Source organism: Chamaea fasciata, unplaced genomic scaffold (assembly GCF_029207755.1).
Source record: "Chamaea fasciata isolate MVZ Bird 193981 ecotype frontalis unplaced genomic scaffold, bChaFas1.0.hap1 SCAF_34, whole genome shotgun sequence".
NCBI classification, from domain to species: domain Eukaryota; kingdom Metazoa; phylum Chordata; class Aves; order Passeriformes; family Sylviidae; genus Chamaea; species Chamaea fasciata.
This window is the reverse complement of record NW_027094119.1, coordinates 2,245,840-2,269,762: the sequence shown is the minus strand read 5'-3', so window position 1 is coordinate 2,269,762 and position 23,923 is coordinate 2,245,840. Positions and strand designations below refer to the sequence as shown.

Below are 23,923 nucleotides of genomic sequence, written 5' to 3'. Positions count from 1 at the left end.
TTGGGGGATTTTTGGTGGTTTTAGGTAATTTGGGGAAATTTTAGGGAAAATTGGGGAAATTTTTGGGGAAATTTGGAAGATTTGGGGGAATTTTAATAGATTTGGGGAGATTATTTGAGGAATTTTTGGGAATTGGGACATTTTGGGGAAATTTTGGAGTTTTTGGGAAAATTTTGGCAATTTTGGGGAAATTTTGGAACAGTTTTGAGGGATTTTGGGAAATTTTCAGGAAAATCGGGAATTTCCGGGGAAATTTGGAGGATTTGGGGGAAATTTTGGAGAATTTTTATGGATTTTGGGAGATTTTTGGGAATTTGGTGAAATTTTGGTGAAATTTGGTGATTTGGGGTTTTTTCGGGGATTTTGGGGAAAATTTTGGGGGATTTCAGGAAAATCAGGAAAATGTCTGGAAATTTGAGGGATTTTGAGAAAATTTTGGGGAAATTTTGGGATATTTTGGGAATTTTTTGCTAATTCTGCCCCTCCCCCTCCTCAGAGCTTTCGCTGGAGCTGCTGGAGGAGGAGCCCATGTTGAGGCGGGGCCTAAAACGGAAGTGAGAGGAGCCGGAGCCCCAAACGAGACTCGGGGGCGAGGCCAAGACCAAAGATGGGGCGAAATTCCCAAAGAAATCGTAAAAATATTGAGAAATTCCAGACAGAATGTATAAAACAAAACGGTGAAAAAACCAACATGGCGGCCAACAGCGGGTGGGGCTTAAACCGGAAGTGGGCGGGGCCTAAGCAGAACTCGAGTCGGGGCAGAACCAAAAACCAAAAATGGGGAGAAATTTCACCAAAAAAATTTGGAAAACTTTAAAGGAAAATTGAGATACAGAAAGAAAAAACCCAAATGGCGGCCGGGTGGGCGGGGCTTAAACCAAAAGTGTGTGCGTGTAAACAGGAAATGAGTGGGGCTTTGAACCGGAAGTGGGCGGAGAAATCCGGACGTTGAGATTCTGGCAATTTTAATTGTCCCTAATGAGTGGGAGGAGCTTCAACAGGAAGTTGGTGGCGTGAAAACCCCGATGTGGGCGTGGTTTAAAAAGGACATGACACCGTTTAAACACAAAATGAGCTCAGGGTGAGAATGTCAAGAAGGGGGCGTGTCCTGATGATGTCACGACTTCTCTCCCTCATTACCATCCCGCCCCTTCCGGCCCCGCCCCCCGAGGTCTTTTCAGAAGTTCCGGAGCAACCGACACTCGATCTCAGGAGGTGAAATCCTGAAATTTTGAGGGCGAGATTTGGGAATTTGGGGAAATTTGTGGGATTTTTGGAGATTGTTCCAAGTTTTTTGGGATTTGGGGGAGAATTTTGGGATTTTTTTGGAGATCTTTTGGGAGGGTCGGTGAAAGTTTGTTGGAATTTTGTCAAAATTGTTTTAAAATTTGTCCAAAATTCATCAAAATTTTGGGAAAAAATCGGGAAAATTTGGGGAAAAATTGTGAAGAAAAAAATTTGTAGAAATTTGGTAAAAAAAATTAATCAAAATTCTTCAAAAATTCATCTCAAAACCATCAAAAGTTTGGGAAAACTCGGGGAAAAATTCGGGATTTTTTTCCTGATTTTCCAGGAATATTTTAGGGAATGTTTTGTTAAACTTTTTCGGGATGATTTTCGTCAAGTTCAATTCTGGTGTTTTTGGAGCAATCTTTCGCGATTTTTTGAGTCAGAACTTTGGATCAATTTTTAACAAATTTTAAAAACAAATTATTGAAATTTAATGAAATTTGAATTAAATTTTTCCCAAATTTTGGCCAAAATTCCTCCAAACTTTGCCTGATTTTCCTGATTTTTTTAATTACAATGTTTTAATTTTGGGGGGAATTTTTTGGGAACTTTCGCAATTTTTCGGGGAATTTTGGGAATTTTTCCCCAAATTTCTCCTCCTCCCCCTCCCAGGCTGCTCCTTGACCACGCCCAGCCCCCGGAAGGGGCGGAGCTTGGCGCCATCCTCAGCCCGGATTGGCCACACCCCCTGGTGGCCCGAGCTTGGGTGGGCATTGGCCACGCCCCTTTCTCCTAAACCACGCCCACTTCCCCTTACAGCATGCTTTAAGCCCCACCTCTTCATTTCCCTCTGCATTATCCCCCACCCACTTTACGCTACGCCCACTTGTCATTCAAGCCACGCCCACTGAAGCCCCGCCCACTTTCCTCAACCCGATTTTACGCCCACTTCCGTTTTGCCACACCCATTTAAGCTCCACCCCTTTACCTTTAAGCCTCGCCTATTTCCACTTTAAGCCCCACTCACACAAGCCCCACCCACTTTTATTATCCCTGCTATCGCCCCACCCCTTTAAGCTCCTCCCACTTCTCTTCCCACTTATTTTCTGCCCACTGAAGCCCCGCCCCCTTTCCCCCAGACCTCTGTGCCGCCCATTGGCTGCAAGTGGAGCAGCCCCGCCCCTACGGCCCAATCAGCATCAAGCTCCCCCCACGGCGTCAATAAACCACGCCCACATGGCCGGAAATGGAGTTGTGAAGGTTTTATTGGGGATTTGGGGAGGAAACGTGGGAAAAAAAATCGGGAATTTTGGGAGGAAAATTTGGGAATTGGGTGGGAAAATTTGGGGAAGTTTTGGGAGGAAAACTTGGGAATGTTTGGGGAGAAATTTTGGGAATTTGGGGAGGAAAATTTGGGGATTTTTAGGGTGAAATTTGGGAATTCGGGGAAAATTTGGAGTGTTTGGGGGAAATTTTGGAATTTTGGGGAGAAAAGTGAGCTTGGAGAGAAAATTTGGGAGTTTTGGGAGGAAAATCCGAGAATTTTCAGGGATAAATTTGAAAATTTGGGGAAAATTTTGGGAATTCGGGAGCAATTTGGGAGTTTTGGGGGGAAATTTCGGGGAAAAAAGTGAGTTTGGGGAGAAAATTTGGGAGTTTTGGGAGGAAAATCCGGGAATTTTCAGGGATAAATTTGGGAATTTGGGGGGAAAATTTGGGAATTCTGGGAAAAAAATTGGGAATTTTGGCAGGAAAATTTGAGGGGAAAATTCTGGGGTTTTTAGGGGGAAATTTGGGAATTTGGGGGGGAAATTTTGGGAGGAAAATTTGGGAATCGGGCAGGAAATTTGGGGAATTTTTTTGATAGAACTTGGAAATTTTGGGAGGATTATTTTTGGACTTTTCACAGATTTGGGGGAATTTTGGGGGGGTTTGGGGTTGAATTCGGGAATTTCGGGTGAAATTTCAGGATCTGGGTGAATTCCAGGAATTTTTTTGAAAAACTCTTCGGAATTTCTTTGAAATTTTCGATGTTGCGCAGAAAAAATCCAAAAAATCCCCAAAATTTTAAAGGATTTTGGGGGAAAATCCCAATAATGTCAAGCCCCGCCCACCATAGAACAAGCCACACCCACTTTTTATTTCTTTGTTTTTATTGGCTGCTGGTGACGTCATGCAACATCGGGAGCAAGATGGCGGCCTGGGCGGAGTCCATGGAGGCCACGCCCACCTGGAAGCGCTGAGGGTCGGCCACGCCCACCCGGCGCAGCAGCGAGAGCAGCGATTGGCTGAGCACTGGAGGGGGCGTGGCCAAGGAGGAGCAAATAGGAAGTGACAAAAAAGGAGAAAAAAATGAAAAAAATTCCCAAAATTTTACCCCCAAAATTGCCAAATTTTCCCCAAAATTCTTGAATTTCCCCCAAAATTCCCAATTTTCCCCAAAATCCCCAAATTTTACTTCCAAAATTCCCAATTTTCCCCAAAATTCCCAAATTTTCTGGCACGGCCCCACCCGCCCTGGTGTCTGCACTTTCCTTCTCAGCTCCGTGTTCCCTCAGAACCCTCCAGGGATCCAGCATCCCAATGAACGGCTGTGGAGATTGGACACAAAATAAAGATGCTTGACTCCAGTCAGGAGGTTTTATTTTACAATTCTTTCAGCCCTTTTATAACACTCTGAGCTAAAAATCCCCCACGTTACTGGCCCATAGGGCTGACACCTCTCCCGTTGGCTGAGTGACAGAAATTGCAAACGACACCTGTTGTCATGGGAAAGGAATATTTTTTGTTGTTTCGGGAAAAAAGAAAAACTGTCGAAAAGTTTCCCTCGAGGAGAGCTAGCTCAGGAAAGATCGAGTCCACAAAGGGCAGCAGGGGCGGCTCCCACACCGAAGGTAACGGGAGGAAAAGAGCTCAAGAGCCCGGATTTTGTATCCCCACTGCAGCAGCTCCACAGCTCCAGCCGGCAGAGCTGTCCTGGGGGGCAGGACACGGCCTTGGGGGGCGGGACACAGACTTGGGGGGCAGGACACAACATTGGGGGGCAGGACACAACCCTGGGGGGCAGGACACGGCCTTGGGGGTGTCAGGACACACCCTTGGGTGGGGGGAGGACACAACCCTGGGGGGCCAGGACACAGACATGGGGGCAAGACACAAGATTGGGGGGGCCAGTACACAGCTCTGGCGGGGGGGGTCAGGACACAGCCCTGGGGGGCAGGACACGGCTTTGGGGGTCAGAACACAACTTTGGGGGCTGCCGGCTCTGGGCACGGCGCCTCCCTGGGCACCGCCCTGCTTTTGCCCCCTTTTTTGGGGGGGTTTTTCTTTTTTCCCCCACACATTGTTTTTCTCATGTCTTGTGCCCTCCTGCACTTCCAAAACCCACTGTCCCTCTCCTGACCCACGACAGCCCGCGGGGCTGGGCCTCGGGGGGCACGGGGGGCGCGGGGGCTTGGGGGGGCTGCCCTCGAGGGGCTGCGGGAAGCGGCGGGGGCTGGGCTCAGCCCCGCACGGCGCCAGAGGAGCCCGTTCAGCGGCCGGGCGGGGAAATGCCCGTTGGTGGCAGCGTCCCCCTCGAGCCCAAGGCTCGGCAGCGCTGCCGTTGCCCCAGAGCCGCTCCAGCCCGCACAGCGGCAGCTGCTGCGCTCCGGCCGCGCTCTGGCTCTCTCTGTTTCTCGGTCTCCTGGCCCAAAAGCAGCGCCGGCATCCCGGCTTTGCAAGGCCGGAGCCAAGGCCGCGTCCCCCGCACGGCATTTCCCCAAGGCTGAAGCCGCCGGGTCGCTCCGAGGGACGCCGCGCTTGGGGTGGATCCCTGCTCCGGGTTAGTTTGGGGGACCGGGGGCAGGAGGAATGGCGAACAGCAGCAGAGCGAAGGGAGCGGGGATGGGATAGGATGGGGCGGGAGGGGATGGACGAGTGGTTTAGGGTCCGTAGGGTGGAGGTGTCGGACTCTGAGGTGCCGTCCTGACCCATGGCAGGTGTGAGAAACCGCCTTGCTTGGTGGGAGGGCAGGACTGGATTCGTGTTGTTTGAGGGCGGGGAGGGGATGTTGATTTTCTTTCGTTCTTTCTGCGGCCAAAACCTCGCCAGGCACTGGGCGGGGTTGGCTTTGGGGGGCCCGGGGACGCGAGGCTTCAAGGGAATTTCCCCGAGGCTCGAGGCTGCTAAAGCCCCTCCCAGGGCAGACGTTGCGGCTCCCGCGCCCAGCGCCCCGGGGACGCGTGCCACCCAGCGGCACCGGGGACACCCGGCGCTGTCCGGGTGCTGCTTCTCGCTGAACCTCAACCCTCTGCCTCTTCTCCCTGCAGCATCTGCCCCGTGCATTTTCTGCCTCCACGTGAGCCCTGCCCGGCGCCGAGGCCATGGCGAGCCCCAGCCCCGTGCTCGAGGCTCAGGAGCAATCCAGCTCCAGCCAGGAGCAGCAGCAGCAGCAGCAGCGCCGCGAGGAGCCCAACCTGCTGTGGCTGGTCAATCTCACGGGCGCCGACCTCGGCCTGCCTCCCATCTCCGAGGATCCCAATGATCGCTGCAGCATCTGGGAGAACCTGGTGAGCCTGGTGGACTTCCAGAGCCCGGGTTTTCCCCTGACCTCTGAGGAGCTCTGCGACTTCCTCGACATTCCCAGCACGGCCGTGTCCTCCTCCTCCGCCTCCAGCGCAGGCGAGGTGACTGCGTCCCTGCCCCAGACCGTGCCCAGGTCCCCTCCGGCCGCCGAGGACGTCGACTACAAAACCAACCCGCACGTCAGGCCGCCCTATTCCTACGCCACCCTCATCTGCATGGCCGTGGAAGCCAGCGGGAAGCCCAAGCTCACCCTGGCCGCCATCTGCAAGTGGATCCGCGACAACTTCAGCTACTTCTGCCGCGCTCATCCCAGCTGGCAGGTAGGAGCCGTTGGCAGGACTTCAACCCTGGGGTTTGTTCTCTTTTGCATCTAGAGCGCCATCCGGAACAACCTGTGCGTCAACAAGCGCTTCGTCAAAGTTCCCTGGGACAAGGGGGAGCCGGGCAGAGGCGCCTATTGGAAGTTTCACCCTCAATACGCCACGTGGCCCAAGAGCAGCAGCTCCGAGGGCCGCGGGGCGTTTCCAGAGCAAATCCCGCCAGCCTCCAGCAAGCGAGCCCAGCCAGCAGCTCAGCGTGCGCCCAGCCCGGCCCATGGCAGCCTCGAGGTGGGCGCGGAGCTGCAGCAGCCGCTCCAAGAGTTCGAGGAGTTTGGGAGCAACCTCTACAGCGATCCCGTGGGGAACGAGGAGGGGCAGCAGTTCCCGCAGCAGCTCCTGCAGCAGGTCCCAGAGCAGTTTCCAGAACAGTTCCCAGAACAGGTCCCAGAGCAGTTCCCAGAACAGTTCCCGGAGCAGTTCCCAGAGCCCTGCCCCACAGCCCTGGTGGCCGAGGCTTCTTGCCTGCCCAGCGATGCCCCGGGCGACCCCGAGGAGCCGCACGAGCTGACCGCACTGATGGGCAGCATTGACTGGGAGGCTCTGCTCAGCCCCTCCCTGGAGCAAGATTTCCTCGCTCTCGACAACCTGGAGCTGCCACCTTCCACCCTGGCTGAAGTGTTGCCCCTGTGCCCGGCAGGGGAGCAAGAGCAGCAGCAAATCCCCGCCGAGCCCGGCCTCACCACGCCGGGCTTGGATGAAAACCTGACGGCCGCGGCTTTCCTGGAGGTTACCTGGAACGAGGAGACACCGGAGAATCTCCTCCCCAGCTGCAGCCTCCTGGAGCAAGGGGCTGAAAACATCCAGGCCTCGCTGCCCAACACGGATGTCATGGACTTTGTGGACGACCCCTTTAAATCTCTCGTAGAGATGGGCAATTAGACTACATTAGATAGGATAGGATAGGATAGGATAGGATAGGATAGGATAGGATAGGATAGGATAAGATAAGATAAGATAAGATAAGATAAGATAAGATAAGATGCTGCTTCCCCTCCTGGGTGGGACCCGGGGGCGTGGGGGGGAGACAGGACCTGAACAGGATGGGGGGACATGGGCAGTGCCCCCCTGTCCCCGCTGTGCCTCCCCTGTCCCCGCTGTTCCCAGCCCCCCAGTGCCCCCCCCCCCATACCTCCCAGCGCCCCCTGCCCCCCCCCAGGCCCCTCCTGACCCCCTCAATGCCCCCCTGCTCTGCCCCCCTCACCTCCCCGGCACCCCCCTGCCCTGTCCCCCACCCCTCCCAGCTCGGCCCCCTCAAATCCCACCCGCCCCCGCGTTCTCCGCTGCCCTGGCGAGCGGGGGGGGATGGGGGGAGTGAGGTTTGAGGTGAGGGGGGGTCTGGGGTGCAGGGATGGGGACACGGGGGTCAGGGAGTGTCCGGGGGGGGGTCACCACTCACCCCAGAGTCCTGCCGGGGGGAAGGGGGCGCTCCGTCCGGCACCTGGGGAGAGGAAAAGGGGGAGGATTCCAGGGAGGGAAGAGCAGGGCAGGCAGGATGCAGGCTGGGGGGAGAGGCCAAGGAAAGCCCCCCGGGGTGGGGAGGCACAATTTAACCCGGAGTTTTTGGTGTTTGGTCCCAAAGGGATCAGGGGATGGCTGAGGTTGGAAAAGGCTGTGGTCACCCCTGGCCACGTCCCCAAGTGCCACATCCACACAGCTGTGAAACCCCCCCAGGGATGGGGAGTCCCCCTGCTCTGGGCAGCCTGGGCCAAGACTGCCTTTTCCAGGAGGAATTTTCCCTCAGATCCAACCTAAACCTCCTCTGGGAGCCTTTCTGCCTCACCATGTCACCCGAGAGCAGAGCCTGACCCTCACCTGGCTGCCCCTCCTGTCAGGGAGCTGTAGAGACCACGGAGGTCCCTCCTGAGCCCCTTCACATCCCTCAGCCTCTCCCGGTGCTCCAGCTCCATTCCTGAAACATTAATTTTGAAGAATTAAAGATTTTAGTTGAACCAGATATTGCTGAAGTAAGACAGATAGACTTCCCTTTTGATAAGCAGAAGCCGGATTTAAGGAACTGATAAATCATGGGGCCTGTCAACTTATGTTTGTGTATTCTGACTAATCAATAGGCTTCAAGAAGGACAATGAATTCATAAATCAAATACTCCTGGGAAAACAGGATTCAGTTGTCACGCAACACTAAAAGGTTAAAAAGTCAAAGCAAAGAAGACTCACTTACTTCATCATTTTGAGACCCCGGCCCATAAAAAAGACCACCGACCCATTTCAAAGAACAAACCACGCATGCTTAATAGCTTTTGGCTAATTACCATACGAAGCGGGGAATGGGATGCACTAAAGTCATGAATATACATTTGTGTTTTGGGTATTCAATACTTCTGTAGATAAAAAGACCCTGTGATCTTCTGTGAGCGCGCGTGTGTTTGGGAGCTATCCCGCAGGCTGCCCGGCATCGTAATTAAACATACACTTTCTAACTTTAAACTCTTAGAGAGTCTTTTGTCCGTCATAGTTGGATATCGGCATTAGGGCGATATTCATATTTTTTTAATAATTCATTATGGCGAGCCAGGCAGGAGCCTGCTCTCTCTCGCTGAGGGGGCCATCGGGGTCTAGGACCCTTTTGGGCGCCCCCCAGGATTTTCTGGGTAGAAGGCTCCTGCGACCCCCTGACGCCCCCGGACACAGACCAGAGCCTGCTGGAACTACGGACAAAAAGGTATGTTTAAAAAATAAAATCAAGAACAAATACTGAAGACAGGTACCTTTGAATAGAGGCAGCTTGTAAGTCATAAGAGACGTCTTATGCAAAGCAGAGGCCTGAATGAGTTTTGGAAAAACTCCGCGGAGTATCGTAGATGGTTGTTTTGTTTCCAGGTAAAGAACCTGGCAGTTGGTGGCTGCATCCCGAGTGGCGGGGCAGCAACGGCGGCAGCAGAGCCGCTGGTCTAGGGTCTTGTTGGTTCTAAAGCAGTACTAGCTCCCGTTTCGGCTTGTAGTTTAAAGGTGCACCTTGGTAATGCATAATCTGAGGGGCTAGCCTGAGTTTTGAGATGCAAAGGGTCCCGTTTTGAGTCGTGGGCCCGCGCACCGGATGTGTGTGTGTGTACTGCGGGCAGATCTGTGTCTGCTTGGCGATCCCGAGGTTTTGTGATTGTGAATCAATTTTGTACCGTTTGTGCTGCGGTTTGTGAAAGCTTGTAGAGCAGTCGTTTCTGTTTGTGTCATTTTGGAATCTGCTACTAATCTCTAATCTCTGTGTTTTTGGAAATTCTGCAACATGGAAGAGATTTTAAAACCCCCGCTCATTGGCGGAGAGATACCTCTGTCTGAGAAGGAGAAGGGATTTGGGAAGGCTGTGGCGTCTCACGGGAAGGCTGTGTGCTAGTTTTGATCGTTTAACTGATAGTGTGACTTCAATTAGTTTGTTGTTCAGTAGAAAAGCCCCGTGAGTGAATAAACTGTTTGTAGAGAAAAAAAAAAAAAAAAAGAAAAAAGGAAAAAAAAAGGAACAAAACAGGCAAGGAGGTTTTTTTCCCTCTCTTTCTATCTATGCCTGACATAGCTGGTGATCAAGGGTACTTAGTGTCACCTTGGTAGTCAGACAACAGGCTGAACTCACAGCCTAAGGCTATGTTTCCCAGCTCTTTGTAAAACGCCCAGGGATTTTTGTCAAGTGGAAGTTTGCAATTGCCAGAGTGTGTGATAATATCTTCAAAGTGCTGTAGTCCTCGGCTGCAACTGCAGAAGAGCAAAGGGGGAGTGTGGGATCGAGCCCCGCCCCCCCTTTCCTGCAGGAGGGTCTGTGCTGTGTCCCGGCCGAAGTCTGTAGGATTTTAAGAATGTATTCAGAGTCATAGAGGATCTCCCCACCACCTTGGCTGCTTCCTTTGAGAGCCTAAAACTGTGCCTGACTGATTGGAAAAGTTTTCGTTTGTCTGGTTTTGCTTTTCGTTTGTTTGCTTTAATAAAAAGACGTTTATCCTTTTCTTAACCATAAGTTCTTGTCTCAACAGGTAATGCTTCGAGCCTTAGTTTGAAAACATCTGTTTTGCTTTTTATGCCTCGAGCCTTGTTTTGATTTTTCCTTTTTTGCTTTTTAACCATAATTCTTTCCTCAACAGCTGAAAGTACAGCTAACTTTTTCCTTTTTAAAGTCAACAAACTGGTTTTTGTTTCGTTTTGTTGTTTTTTCTCTCTTGTGTTGATTTTGATATATGCCCAGGAATAGGAGGCACAAGAATTGGGAAGCTGGTTCAAAAGAGTTCCCCTGCCCAAGGAGGGGCTGCTACTGTAAGCAGTGGACTGTGCTTCGTGGTGCACTCTGTCAAGGCTCGTGGGTCCGATAAGGGTACAAGTGGCTAGTACCTAAGAGTGGAACCATAAGCCCGCGCAGCAGTAAAATATTTGAGTTGCTGGAAAACGAAATTTCAAAGATCTTAAAGAAACCAGTACAAATTCCTAAAGTTGAGTGTGGCCAGCATATTTTTGTACCAGAATAATACCAAGTGAAACTTAAGAATTAGAATAAGATCAAAAAGCATTAAAAAAAAAAAAAAAGAGAATTCTTAATAGACACAGGGGCAACATTTTCAGTGCTGAATAAGGCCCTAATACCTGTAAACAACGACTATGTTATGGTAAAAGGAGCAACTGGCCAATCTGAAAAAGCTTATTTTTTTTGCAAACCATTGAAGTATAAATTGAAAAACAATGAAGAATTCATTGATTTTCATATATGCCTAAAGCTCCATCTGCACTTTTGGGCAGAGATGTGCTAGAGCAGCTGGAGACAAAAATAGTATTTAAGAATTGGAAAATTATTTTGGAGGTAAAAGATCAACAATATGTAGAACTGTTAAGCTTAATGATGATAACCAAAGAAATTGAAGTTGCCAATGAAGAAGAGAATTTCAAAAAAATAATAAATCAAGTGTTTCCTGGGGTGTGGGCTTCTGACATACCAAGCAGGGCAAAGAATGCACTATCCGTATAGGTCAAACTTAAAGAAAGAAGGCAGCCAGTAAAAGTTAAACAATAGCCCCTAAAGAAGGAAGACAGAGAAGGGATTAGTCCAATTATTGAAAACATTTGAAGATAAGACTACTAAAAGAGTGTCAGTCTGATTTTAACACTCCTCTCTTGCCAGTGAAGAAGCCTAAGAGATCATACAAGCTAGTACAAGACTTAAAGGCTGTTAATAAGATAACTGAAGACTCGTATCCAGTAGCTGCTAACCCTTACACCTTTTTAACTCGTTTAATCCCTGAACTAACCTGGTTTACTATTTTAGATTTGAAAGATGCTTTCTTTTGCCTCCCTCTCCATGAAGCCGGCCAGAAAATCTTTGCATTTGAGTGGGAGAACCCCAAAACTAGACGAAAAACTCAGCTCACATGGTGTGTTTGCCTCAAAAGTACAAAAACTCCCCCACCATATTTGGGGAACAGCTTGCAAAAGATTTGGAGTCTTGGGAACCTCCACCAGGAGAAGGACAGTTGCTCCAGTATGTGGATAACCTCCTAATAGCCACCCAGACCCAGGAAACATGTGTGGACTGGACGGTAAGCCTCCTCAACTTCTTGGGCCTGCAGGGGTATCGGGTGTCCCAGAAGAAAGCCCAAATGGTGAGACAAACAGTAATTTACCTGGGCTACGAAGTGAGTGCTGGACGGAGAACCTTAGGGCAAGATCGCAAAGAGGCAATATGCCAGACCCCAAAGCCTCAGACAGTGAAAGAACTGAGAACCTTCTCAGGCATCACAGGATGGTGCAGACTGTGGATTTATAATTACGGATTACTTGTTAAACCTCTGTATGCCTTGATCACGGAAGGAAGCAGAGATCTTCAGTGGACCAAAGAAGCGGCTCGAGCCTTCGACCAGCTAAAGAAAGCCCTCATGTCAGCACCAGCCTTGGGACTTCCAGATGTAAGTAGGCCATTCTTTTTGTTTTCTCACGAGAAGCAAAGGATCGCTTTAGGGATACTAGCACAAAACCTGGGCCCGTATTGAAGGGTAGCTGCCTACCTCTCTAAGCAGCTGGATACGGCAGCTAAGGGGTGGCCAGGGTGCCTCAGAGCCGTTGCAGCAGTGGCAGTGAACATCCAAGAGGCACGCAAGTTCACCCTGGGCCAGAAGACGACGGTGCTAGTGTCTCACAAAGTGTGTACAGTCCTGGAAGCGAAAGGGGGGCATTGGCTCTCCCCACAGAAATTCCTGAAGCACCAAGCTATACTGGTGGAACAGGATGATGCTGAGATTGTGGTAACTAACATTGTGAACCCAGCTTCCTTCCTCAGCGGAAGCATGGGAGAACCAGCGATCCATGATTGCCTGGAGACCATTGACGCCACCTACTCCAGTCGCCCGGATCTGAAAGACAGCCCACTTGAAAATGCCCAGACCTGCTTTACTGATGGGAGCAGCTATGTCAACAGTAGGAAAAAGCATGCTGAGTATGCAGTTACCTCAAGCAGAGAGACTCAAGGTATGCATTTGGAGTTGTGCATGCCCACGGAGCCACTTGGAGAAAGAGAGGACTGCTAAACTCACAAAAGAAGAATATTAAACACGCACAAGAAATATTGAGACTGTTGGAGGCAGTACAACTACCTGAGAAGGCAGTCATCATGCATATCAAGGCACACCAGAAGGTGAGCTCGGAATTGGAAGAGGGGATCATGCTGGCAGATAGAGAGGCAAAAGAAGCAGCAAAAAGTGAGATACCTAATGAGACAATTGAAGCAGCATTAATTCCAGATGGAAAAATTTCTATTGAGGGTAAGCCAATATACAATAAAGAGGATAAAAAACTCATTAAGGCAGAAAAGGCAAGTTATAACCAGGAGGGATGGGCTGTAACAGAAGAAGGGAAACTTGTAGTACCCTCCTATTTGTTGTGGGCATTAGTACAGACGGAGCATGAGAAAACACACTGGCGAATGGATGCCCTGTCTAACCATTTCAAAGAAAAGATCATGGCCAGGAAATTGCAGGGCACAGTGATACAAGTAACTCGTCAGTGTAGCCTTTGCCTCCCAACTAATCTCAAAAATACTCCAAAGCCTAAAGTGGGACAAATTGGGAAAGGCTGTGGACCTGGGCAACAATGGCAAATTGACTTTACAGAGCTGCCCAGGAAGGGAGGACATCGTTACCTATTGGTGTTAACTGATACCTTCTCAGGATGGCCAGAAGCCTTTTCCGGCCGGACAGCTAAGGCCCGAGAGGTAAACAAGCACTGTTACAAGAAATAATACCGAAGTTTAGAGTTCCAGCCACCATATCCTCAGACAGAGGGCCACACTTTATTTCAAAAACTGTGCAGCAAATAAGTAATCACCTGGGAATAGATTGTGAATTGCATACCCCATACCACCCTCAATCTAGTGGTCAAGTGGAAAAAATGAACCACTTGATTAAACAACAAATTGTGAGATTGGGGCAAGGAGTAAATTTGCCCTGGCCCCAGGCTTTCCCATTGGCACTATTGCAAATTCGAACAAAACCAAGGGCAAAAAAAGAAACTAAGCCCTTTTGAAATACTGTATAGAAGGCCATATGCAGTTCAAAAAAGAACAACACCCATGCAAGTAGGGGAAGAAACCCTACATGAGTATATAAAGGCCCTAAATAAACAACTTCGAGAAATTGAGAAATACGTGGCCGAAGCTCAAAACCGAGAATTAGATAAGCCAGTATGTATATGTTAAGTCTTTTGCAGAAAAGACCTTGGAACCACAGTGAGAAGGACCATTCCAGGTGCTTCTTACTACCTTCACTGCAATCAAGATCAAAGAACAGAAAGCCTGGATCCATCACTCCCGAGTGAAGAAAGCCCCAGAAGGAATCTGGAAGATCACACCAGGTGATAACGAACTGAAGCTGAAGCTCACTCAGAACTACGAAGAGATAGACTAAGAGTTATTACGGACATTATGTGGAAAATTGTAATTATTGCAGTAATTACTGTAACTTATTTCCTTCAAAGAGTGAATGAGAAATTATTTTGCACAGCAGAAAAAAAAAATCCCTAGTGATCTAATTCTGAAAATATACTGTTTCCTTTAGAAGCATCTTGCTCAACACTCGATTTCAGAGTTTCACCCACAGATTACAATTCTTTGCATTTTGATGTCCCTGAGCTCCCCACCTTGTGGTTTCCAAGTGCAAACAATTTCCTCAGTGTTATTCACGGCCTGAGAGAAGGAAACGAGTGTGTTCACCTTGCTGTTCCCCACAAATGCCAAGTGAATAAAACACAAATCCTCAGATACAGGTGAGTATCTGAGATATTCCCCAGGCCTTTCCTGGCACCACAACCAGCTCATCCCCGCTCAGGAAATGTGAAGGGAATTATTCCCAGCCCAGAGTTTCAAGGAAAGATTCATCCCAGCTTCCTTGGCTTGCAAAATTTGGTCATTTCTTAGGGGACCTCCAGGACTCACCTTCTTCCCCCGAGGCAGGAAAAATGGTGCTGTGCTTTCACCTGAGTCACAGCTGGGCCTGGGCTCCACATGCTCCTTGAGAAGGAGGAAAAAGAACAGGATTCATTGACAAGAACCTGGTTGTAGCAGAAGGAAATGAGTAAAGCAAGTTCTCGGATTGTTTTAGTGGAAATTGTGAGAAGCTTTCCCTCACAACTTGGTTTCTTTCTGGTTTTAGTTCTTCCATTTGGGCAAATCCTGAATTCCACCCACCCCTGACCACCAGCACGAGGAATGGATCCCAGAGACTTGGGAAGGCCACAAGGGATTTTACCTCTCCCTGCTTCCACTGGGAACAACATTCCCAAAGATACTAAGATGTAAATGACTGTGACTGCACATAGGAACCAGTTTCCCCTTGGATGGGGAAGGAAATCCCACCAGGCTGACCTGGCCATGCACATCTCCTGTGGAATCTGCTTGGGTTACAGCCAGAGGAGCTGAAACCCTTTGGAACCACCAGTTCTTTGTCCTTTTAGAATCACCCCAGAATCCCTAAAGTTGGAAAAGACCTCCAGGAGCATCAGCCCAGCTGTTAACCCAGCACATCCACAGGATTGTGAAACACTTTCAGGGCTGGGGACTCCACCACTCCCTGCATGGGAACCAGGAGATGAAGTCAGATGAGAAGAAACTGAAGAAAAAAGGAATGAATTTTTCCTTTTTTTTTTTTTTTTTTCCTTATCTGGAGGGTAAATACTGGTTTGTTTTTTTGTTGTTGTTGGGGTTTTTGTTTGTTTTTGGGGGTTTGTTTTTTTTTTGTTTCCCTCCCAGCCAGGAATTCCTTCCCAAAATCCCATCTCTCCTAGTTGGAAGCCTCCCCCCCTGTCCCGTTAGCCCACACCCACGGAAAGAATCACTCCTCCTGTTGTTTTAAAGCCCCGCCCCGAGAGCGACTCACCCGCTGAACCTGCGTTTGCAGAGCGGCCGGGTTGTCGCAGCAGCTGCCTGCGGGGAGAAGGGGACGGCTCAGGGCTCCGCGCCGGCTCCCACACCCGCCCCCCCCCTCACACGGCCCCCACACGGATCCCCCGCGCGCCGCCCGCACCGAAGCCGAGGAAGCGCATGAGGGCCAGCACGAGCAGGCGGTGCGGGAGGCGGCGGGGATCGCAGGCGGCGGGCAGCGCGGGGAGGGCCCGGGGAGCCGCCGCCATCGCCGCCCTCAGCGCCGAGCAGCGCCCGCTGCTCCTCGTCCGCCATCGCGCCCGCCGCGCGTGAGCCCCGGCACGTGACCCGCCCGGCACGTGACCCGCCCGGCACGTCACCCGCCCGGCACGTCACCCGCCCGGCACGTGACCCCCCGTTGCCACGGCAACGCCGGACTGAGGCATGAGGGCGGGGGGGGGAACTCTGGGAAATAGGAACGTGAAATAAATATTAAAAATATGTCAGTGTCAGTGTAAGCGTGAATGTCAGTGCTAGGAAAATTAACCCGCAAACGACACAGGTTTATGTGCGAAAAGGAGCCAGAGGAGTGCTTTTACTTTATAAATGATAATTAATAATAAAAGAATAAAGGGAGAGGCCATGGGGCATTTCCCCTGAGGTCTGTGAAATTTTGGAGGACGCAGCCTCCTATTTATCCCAATTTCCTGGCCCCGTTTCCCTCTCTTCCCCTGTTGCCTGAGGTGCTTGAGAGTTACATACTTCCCAGAGTGCCCAATACCCAAAATTCCTCCTTAACGTACAACCCCCTTTAAACTTTGAATTTTTATGGAATTTATGGGGTTTCCCCATTGTTTCTTTCATCTTTCAACATCCATTTTCATTTATCAGCAAACCTACCGTTTGTTTGTGAAGGCAAACGTCTTCTTTTCCATTCATCAATCAGTGGGATCCTTCCCATTGTTTCTTTTCTCTCTCAGTGCTGGTTTTATCCACCAGCAGACCCAGAGTTTGTTTGTAAAGACAAACCTGTCATTCCTCTCAGAAGTGTCAATGTCAAGATAAATGTCAATGTTTAGAAAGGTGATGAGTGCATTTTCTGATTGGGACAGAGTGTGAATAGCAGAAAAATTCATTTTTTTCTTTGTGACATCTGAGACTGACCAAGCCAACAATTATGAGGGAGAGGTCATCACCCTACATAAAAGCTGCTGGATTTCTAGTTTCTTTATCAAAATAAAACCAGCCAAAACCCACGTTACCAAACACAAGAAAAACGCCCACAAACAAATCGATCAAATAAGATAATTAGGAAAACTTAAAACAAGCAAACAAAAGGTTTTAATATCTATTGAATATGTCAAACAGCAATCCTTAAAAACACAGCCATTGAAAAGAGAAGGGCGTTGCTTTCTGGTGAGGCACCCCAGCTGAAACGTTTCCTCTTATGTCTCCTAATTGTCTGCCTTTAATTTTTATTCAACTCATAAACATTTGAAAAGAGAGTGGAGCTCATTTTTTACACAGTGGAAATGAATTCCCTCCTGTCCTGGCAGTCCCTGATGAACACTCCCACTCCAGTTTCCCTGTAGCTCCTTCAAACACTGGAAGTTTTCTCTTCTCCAAAGTCATTTTGTTCTTGAGCTCTTTCCTCCAAAAGGTTCTTGCCATATTATTCAAACCCTTGAAAAACCTACTACTTTTTTTTTTTTTTTTTTTACTGTGAAAAGCTCCAGTCTGCTATCAAATTTCATCTCCTTGCACCAAAAACGACCTGAATCCTGTGTGCCCATCAATTGCTTTCTGATTAAAAGATGTTCTTCTTAAATAAAATGTGCTTTTAATGAGGCAAAACCACGTTAAAAAACTTCTGGACTGAAGCCAGAGGATTTATTTACCTCTTCAAGGTGTAGAAAGCAAAGGGCTGAGTTTTACCTGAGATGTTGAACAACACGTTCACTTTCCAGCGACTCAGGCATGAATTTGAGAAGGAACCACAGAAAAAGAAAAAAAAGTCAAAACAACTTCTCACAACACGCAGGTATCATGTTGGGAATCAGCTGCAAACTCCTCTTGGACATAAAACGCTTCATTTCCCTTGATCCGTGTCTTTTCAGAGATCTGTCAGAAGAGAACTGTGTTATTAAATGGATCGCCTTCAACTGCTCTGAAGTGGTTTCGATTCCTGGAAACCCAAGCATCTCTGTTTGCTACAGCTGCTGTGAAAAACACGGGCTCGAATGACAGGGCTTCGTTAGGAAAGGAGTTGTGCAACAAATTGGGAAGTTTCAGGGACCAGCTCAAGGATTTCAGTGACAAACTCGAGGGGTTTTGTACAAAACTCGAGGGTTTCTGTGACAAAGTTGAGGATTGCAGTGACAAACTCGAGGATTTCTGTTGCGAACTCCAAGATTTCTATGACAAACCTGAGGATTTTTGTAAAAAACTTGAGGATCTCTATGACAAACTCGAGGATTTCTATGACAAACTCGAGGATTTTTTGTAAGAAACTCAAGGATTTCTGTGACAAACCCCAAGGTTTCAGTGCCACTTGAGGGAGCTCAAAGATAATTGACCTCACAGAGCCACCTGGAGTTTCCTAATTCCAGGGAAACAATTTCTGTCCACAGATAAAACGGATAACTTTGGAAAGCTAAAGCTAAACCGAGCCTGGGGTTGTCTTTTTCTTGTTCTGTGTACCACCAGGCTCTTTATCTGAGCAAGAAATTTAAGCCACGTATCCAGAATATTTACCAGGAGAAAAGGACGGTTTTCCATTTGCTAATTCCCAAGATTTGCCTTTCTCCCCTGTCACCTTCACCTTGGCTGTGACCTTGCTGTGCTCGTGATGTTCCTGTGAGTTCAGGCACATGCCTTGCAGGGGAGTGTTTATGTGCCAAATAAATACAGTGGATCGCTCTTAAACTCAGCTTTAGGATGTTTGTTACAGATGGAGTTGCTGCCTCTCTGTAAATCAGAGCACTTAAAGTGCCATAGGATCCCACAAAGGCTGTGTTTAGCAGCAGTAAATGCAGGAAAAGCTGTGTACAGGACTTTCGAGGGGCCATAAAATCCTGCCCTCCTTGCAGTGCAGGTGCAGGGAACACTGAGGGCAGTAAAAACTCCCAGGAGACAAGGATGAGTCTCAGGGTTCAGCTCCTCAGAGTTATTGCTGTCTTTGGGAAGGTGCTCCAAAACTGCAGCCAAGCAGGAGCTGTATTTCACGTGATCAAATTGACTCCACCATCAGTACCCCATTATCCAGTTTCTGGAGGAAAAATCTCACGTTTTCCCCTCAGAGGATGAAGGATCTGTCCCACGCAGGCATGCAAACAGTTCTGAATCACTCCATGTGCTGAGGAATGGGTTATTATGAACCTCTCTGTGTCACTCGAATGTTATTGGGTGTTTATGCACCATCCCAAGACAAGTCTGATGTCTTCAGAGTGCTGGGAAGAGGCTGAGGGAGCTTTTCTGCCCCACAAATCTCAGTGAGAGCAAAGATCCTGGCCTGAGGAAGCTCCTGTGCCAAAGCAAACAGCTCCTGCCTCTGCTGAGTCACACCAGCAGGGTGGGTTTATGGCTGTCCCACACTGTTAAATGCTGTTCTGCATCCTCCCCAAAATTCACAGTTTTTCCCGAGGGCAGCTGATGCCAGGCTCCTTCTCCAGCAGCCAGCTCAGGGAATGGAGTGAAAAACACCCCCTGGGAGAGTGCAGGAGCACCAATAATGATGTGCAGCTTCTCAGCTGAGCCAGGACTTCCAGGAGGAATTTTTTTTTTTTTTTTTTTTTTTTTTTTAATGTTCCAGGTCAGGTTGGACAGGGTTTGGAGCAGCCTGGTCCAGTGGAAGGTGTGGTGAATGGTCTGAAGGTCACTTCCCACCCAAACCAGTTTGGGGTTCTGTGATCCTGGGAATTCAGAGCTTTGGGCTCTGGGGACCAGAATTGAATTTCTAGGTAACACCTGAACTTGGCTCCATGCACGAACTTTCCTGTTGTGCCTGTTTTCCTCAGGATACACAAACTCCTGGAGGATCTTCCAGGTTATTTGGTGGAAATCCTGAACAACTGCAGCTGCCTGAGAGCCACTGAAGCAAAGCATTTCCTGGGTAGTTCACCTTTGAAAAGATGCATTCTGAAAAGATTTAAACTCCTTCAAACTCTGCAGTTTCTTCCAGCGGGATGGACACGAAGGATTGCGTCACTAAGGGCTGGAATTGCAGGAGGAAGCTTTGATCCTGAATCAGATGCTGGAGGTTGGTGTCACCCAGGCTGGGAGTGAAGGAAGTTCCCAGCCTGGGCAAGGGCTCTGCTTCCCTTCTCTGGCTGAGGGCCGAGGAGAGCTGGTTGTCACCAGGGCTCCTCATCCTCTGGGAGCACAGAATGGATGGGACAGGGAACTGCTCCCCACGTGGCAGGGCTGACACAGAAACCATCCTGTTCCCAAATCCAGGGCTGTGGGACAGCCCAGCAGCTCCTCACTGCAGGCTCCTGCTGTCCCCTCTGAGCTCTGTGTTCTCTCCCTCAGTTCTTTATCCCAAGGGCAGAGCTCCTGGCAGGCTCCTGCTTCTCCCCCACCCAGGGCTGAGCATTTTCTGCACATCCAGCAGTTCCTCCTCAGGCATTTCCTCTGCCCTCCAGTGCCTGAACTTTGCTGGAGATTTTCCAAGACCTGGCTGAGGTGGGCTGGGTTTCTTTCCTTCTCTCTGCTGCAGCCTGGAGAATTTCCCAAGCAGACAACTTGATTCAGTGCTCCCCTTGTTTCCTCAACTTGAATTCCTTTGCTGATACACCTGATCCCTCACTTTTAGATTAATTCCTCCCCTCTGTGGAATTCCTTCTCAGCAGCTCTGCCAGGCCTTGGATCTGAGGAAATTCAATTAAATTCTACCCCTGTAGCTGACATGGTTGTGTTAAATGTTCTCATTGGGTTGAGATGGTTTAAAATAAAACCCAAAAAGAAAAGTCACAATTATTCCAATAATCCTGAGTCATCTCCACGTATCCAGGTTTATCTCAGAGCATGAGGCTTTGCTTCATAACCCAAGAAAGTGATACCATGGGGGAAAAAAATGACAAAAAGCTCTAATTTGGATGAGAAAAGGGTGGGAAAGGGGGAGCACAATCATTTCCTTATAGGCAAAGAATTGGAAACAAGCTGGAAGAGGGGAGGAAAAAACCATTTCACAAACTGATAATTCAAATTAGAGGACAAGAAATTCTGCCTAGGTATACATTAAAGTAAGGAGCTGGAGAGGGAGGTGAAATGCAATTTTCTTCTTTATTTCCTTCAAAGAGTGAATGAGAAATTATTTTACACAGCAGAAAAAAATCCCTAGTGATCTAATTCTGAAAATATATTGTTTCCTTTAGAAGCATCTTGCTCAACACTCGATTTCAGAGTTTCACCCACAGATTACAATTCTTTGCATTTTGATGTCCCTGAGCTCCCCACCTTGTGGTTTCCAAGTGCAAACAATTTCCTCAGTGTTATTCACGGCCTGAGAGAAGGAAACGAGTGTGTTCACCTTGCTGTTCCCCACAAATGCCAAGTGTATAAAACACAAATCCTACAGGTGAGTATCTGAGATATTCCCCAGGCCTTTCCTGGCACCACAACCAGCTCATCCCCACTCAGGAAATGTGAAGGGAATTATTCCCAGCCCAGAGTTTCAAGGAAAGATTCATCCCAGCTTCCTTGGCTTGCAAAATTTGGTCATTTCTTAGGGGACCTCCAGGACTCACCTTCTTCCCCCGAGGCAGGAAAAATGGTGCTGTGCTTTCACCTGAGTCACAGCTGGGCCTGGGCTCCACATGCTCCTTGAGAAGGAGGAAAAAGAACAGGATTCATTGACAAGAACCTGGTTTGAGCAGAAGGAAATGAGTAAAGCAAGTTCTCGGATTGTTTTAGTGGAAATTGTGAGAAGCTTTCCCTCACAACTTGGTTTCTTTCTGTTTTTAGTTCTTCCATTTGGGCAAATCCTGAATTCCACCCACCCCTGACCACCAGCACGAGGAATGGATCCCAGAGACTTGGGAAGGCTGCAAGGGATTTTACCTCTCCCTGCTTCCGTTGGGAACAACATTCCCAAAGATATTAACATGTAAATGACTGTGACTGCACATAGGAACCAGTTTCCCCTTGGATGGGGAAGGAAATCCCACCAGGCTGACCTGGCCATGCACATCTCCTGTGGAATCTGCTTTGCTTACACCCAGAGGAGCTGAAACCCTTTGGAACCACCAGTTCTTTGTCCTTTTAGAATCATCCCAGAATCCCTAAAGTTGGAAAAGACCTCCAGGAGCATCAGCCCAGCTGTTAACCCAGCACATCCACAGGATTGTGAAACACTTTCAGGGCTGGGGCCTCCACCACTCCCTGCATGGAAACCAGGAGATGAAGTCAGATGAGAAGAAACTGAAGAAAAAAGGAATGAATTTTTTCTTTTTTTTTTTTTCCTTATCTGGAAGGTAAATACTGTTTTGTTGTTGTTGTTGTTGTTGTTGAGTTTGTTTGTTTGTTTGTTTGTTTGTTTGTTGGTGTTTTTTTTTCCTGGAAATTTGAGATCCACATCACAAAACATTCATAGAAAACACAACTCAAGTCGAAATATCTGACATTTGCCAACCAGTGCCAAGGGTATGGCTCTGGAAAGCGATAGGGAGGGGAAAATGGGGAGAGAAAAGTGACCTCAGGAAAGGGAACAGATAAAAATCCCGCTTTAGAGAGCCACGCCAAGTCAGAACATCCCAGCCTGCAGTGGGGTGTTTGCTGCCTTGTTTGAGCTGCCTGGCAAACTGGGAACTCACACTTCTTATGTTCCACCCCAGCAAGAAAAGCTTTGGGGCAGGCCTTGGCTCCAGGATGTCCAGCTGAATTCCCTGGATCCAACTGAACATGGAGCCTGCTGGGGAACAGACTCCTCATTCCTTTGGGAATTCACCCCTGGGAATCTGCCCAAGCCCTGCGAAGCATTGGGCTCTTTTCCTTGGCTTCTCTGAGTTTACATCCCCACCCAAAGAGGAGAAACAACCGATGAGGGCTTTTGTCACTCCTTCAAATCTGATTCTTGCGGGGAATTGGAGCCAGCAGATGCACCGGAGATAAGGGGTGGGATGAGGCCCAGCTGAGCCCTGCTCTGGGGGTGCTGGGGAGGAGGGGATGGCACCACCACAAAATTCACAGCACAGCTCTGACAGTCAGGGACCCCAAATCTGTGTCTTCAGGAGCCCAAACACGCTGCAAATCGGTCATAATTCATCAGCTCTGTATAAATTCTTTTGTCTAGAATTCACATGTTCAAGCTTTCTCTTCTTTTAAGGCTGCCTGTTCCTTCCCTGCTGAGCATTCCTGCCTCCAGCCCGAGCTGTCCCAACATCATTTCAGCTCCGACTCCACACATTCCCAGCACTTTTTCCTGCACTTTCTGCCCACCAAGCAGAAATGGAGCTTTTTAGAAGCTTCTTACAGTGACACCTGAAAGAGCAGTGCTGCCGTCAGCACGTTCCCAGCTTTTCTTCCCTGGGAATATTTCTTTCCCAGAGCCAGCCTCACACCCTGTGTGCCCCGTAGGAAAAGTGCTTTCCCTACAAAGCTGAAGGGATTTTCAGGGAGTCCCACCCAGCAGAAAATGCCTGAGAGGGGCTATGGATGGTGTCCAGCAGCTCCTCGTGGCCCAGCAACCTTCCCCAAACACCGAGCGCTTCCAGGAAACGGGAAAGAAACACACATCCCATGGGCCTGGGAAGAGGGCCTGGCTGAATCTCTGCTCCTCACACACATCTTCAGGGGAAGGAGGAAAAATAAACGGGCTCCAAACAGGATAAATGGCTCCCTGCGGGGCTTGGCTGGGGGTTTATCCTACAGCCACAGCATCCCAGTCCCAATGGATGCAGGGCCTGGCTCAATCCCAGTTTGGGGCTGGAAGAAAAGCACCAACAATCAGCTTTGCTGAGGCAGAAGCCTGGGTGGAGCTGTGAGAAAACCTTTGTGCTGTTGCAATGTTTTCCTCATTGCTTTTGTGCGCTCTGCAAACAGATTTTGCAAGCAGGCATTGTTACCCTGGGATCCTCCTCCAGGATTTATTGGGGGTGTTTAATACCTGCCACAACCACCCTGCATTTCCCTGAGCTGGCACTAAATGCTGGCCCTGAAGTGACAATTTATGGTTGAGTCTGTTGTCTCAGGATAAACCACAAAGCCAATAGTGGTTGTAAAAGTGCCACTCCCAAAGCGTCCCACTCCCAAAGAGTCCCCTTCCCAAACTGTCCCAAAATGTCCCATTCCCAGTGTCCCATTCCCAGTGTCCCATTCCCAGTGTCCCATTCCCAAAGTGTCCCATTCCTAGTGTCCCATTCCCAAAGAGTCCCATTCCCAGTGTCCCATTCTCAAAGAGTCCCATGCCCAAAGA

At 49.0% G+C, this 23,923-nt stretch overlaps 1 pseudogene; it reads left to right on the top strand.

Moving 5' to 3' along the window:
* Positions 1-691: 691 nt before the first annotated feature.
* On the top strand, positions 692-7,055 carry LOC136303443 (forkhead box protein J1-like; annotated as a pseudogene).
* Positions 7,056-23,923: the final 16,868 nt, after the last annotated feature.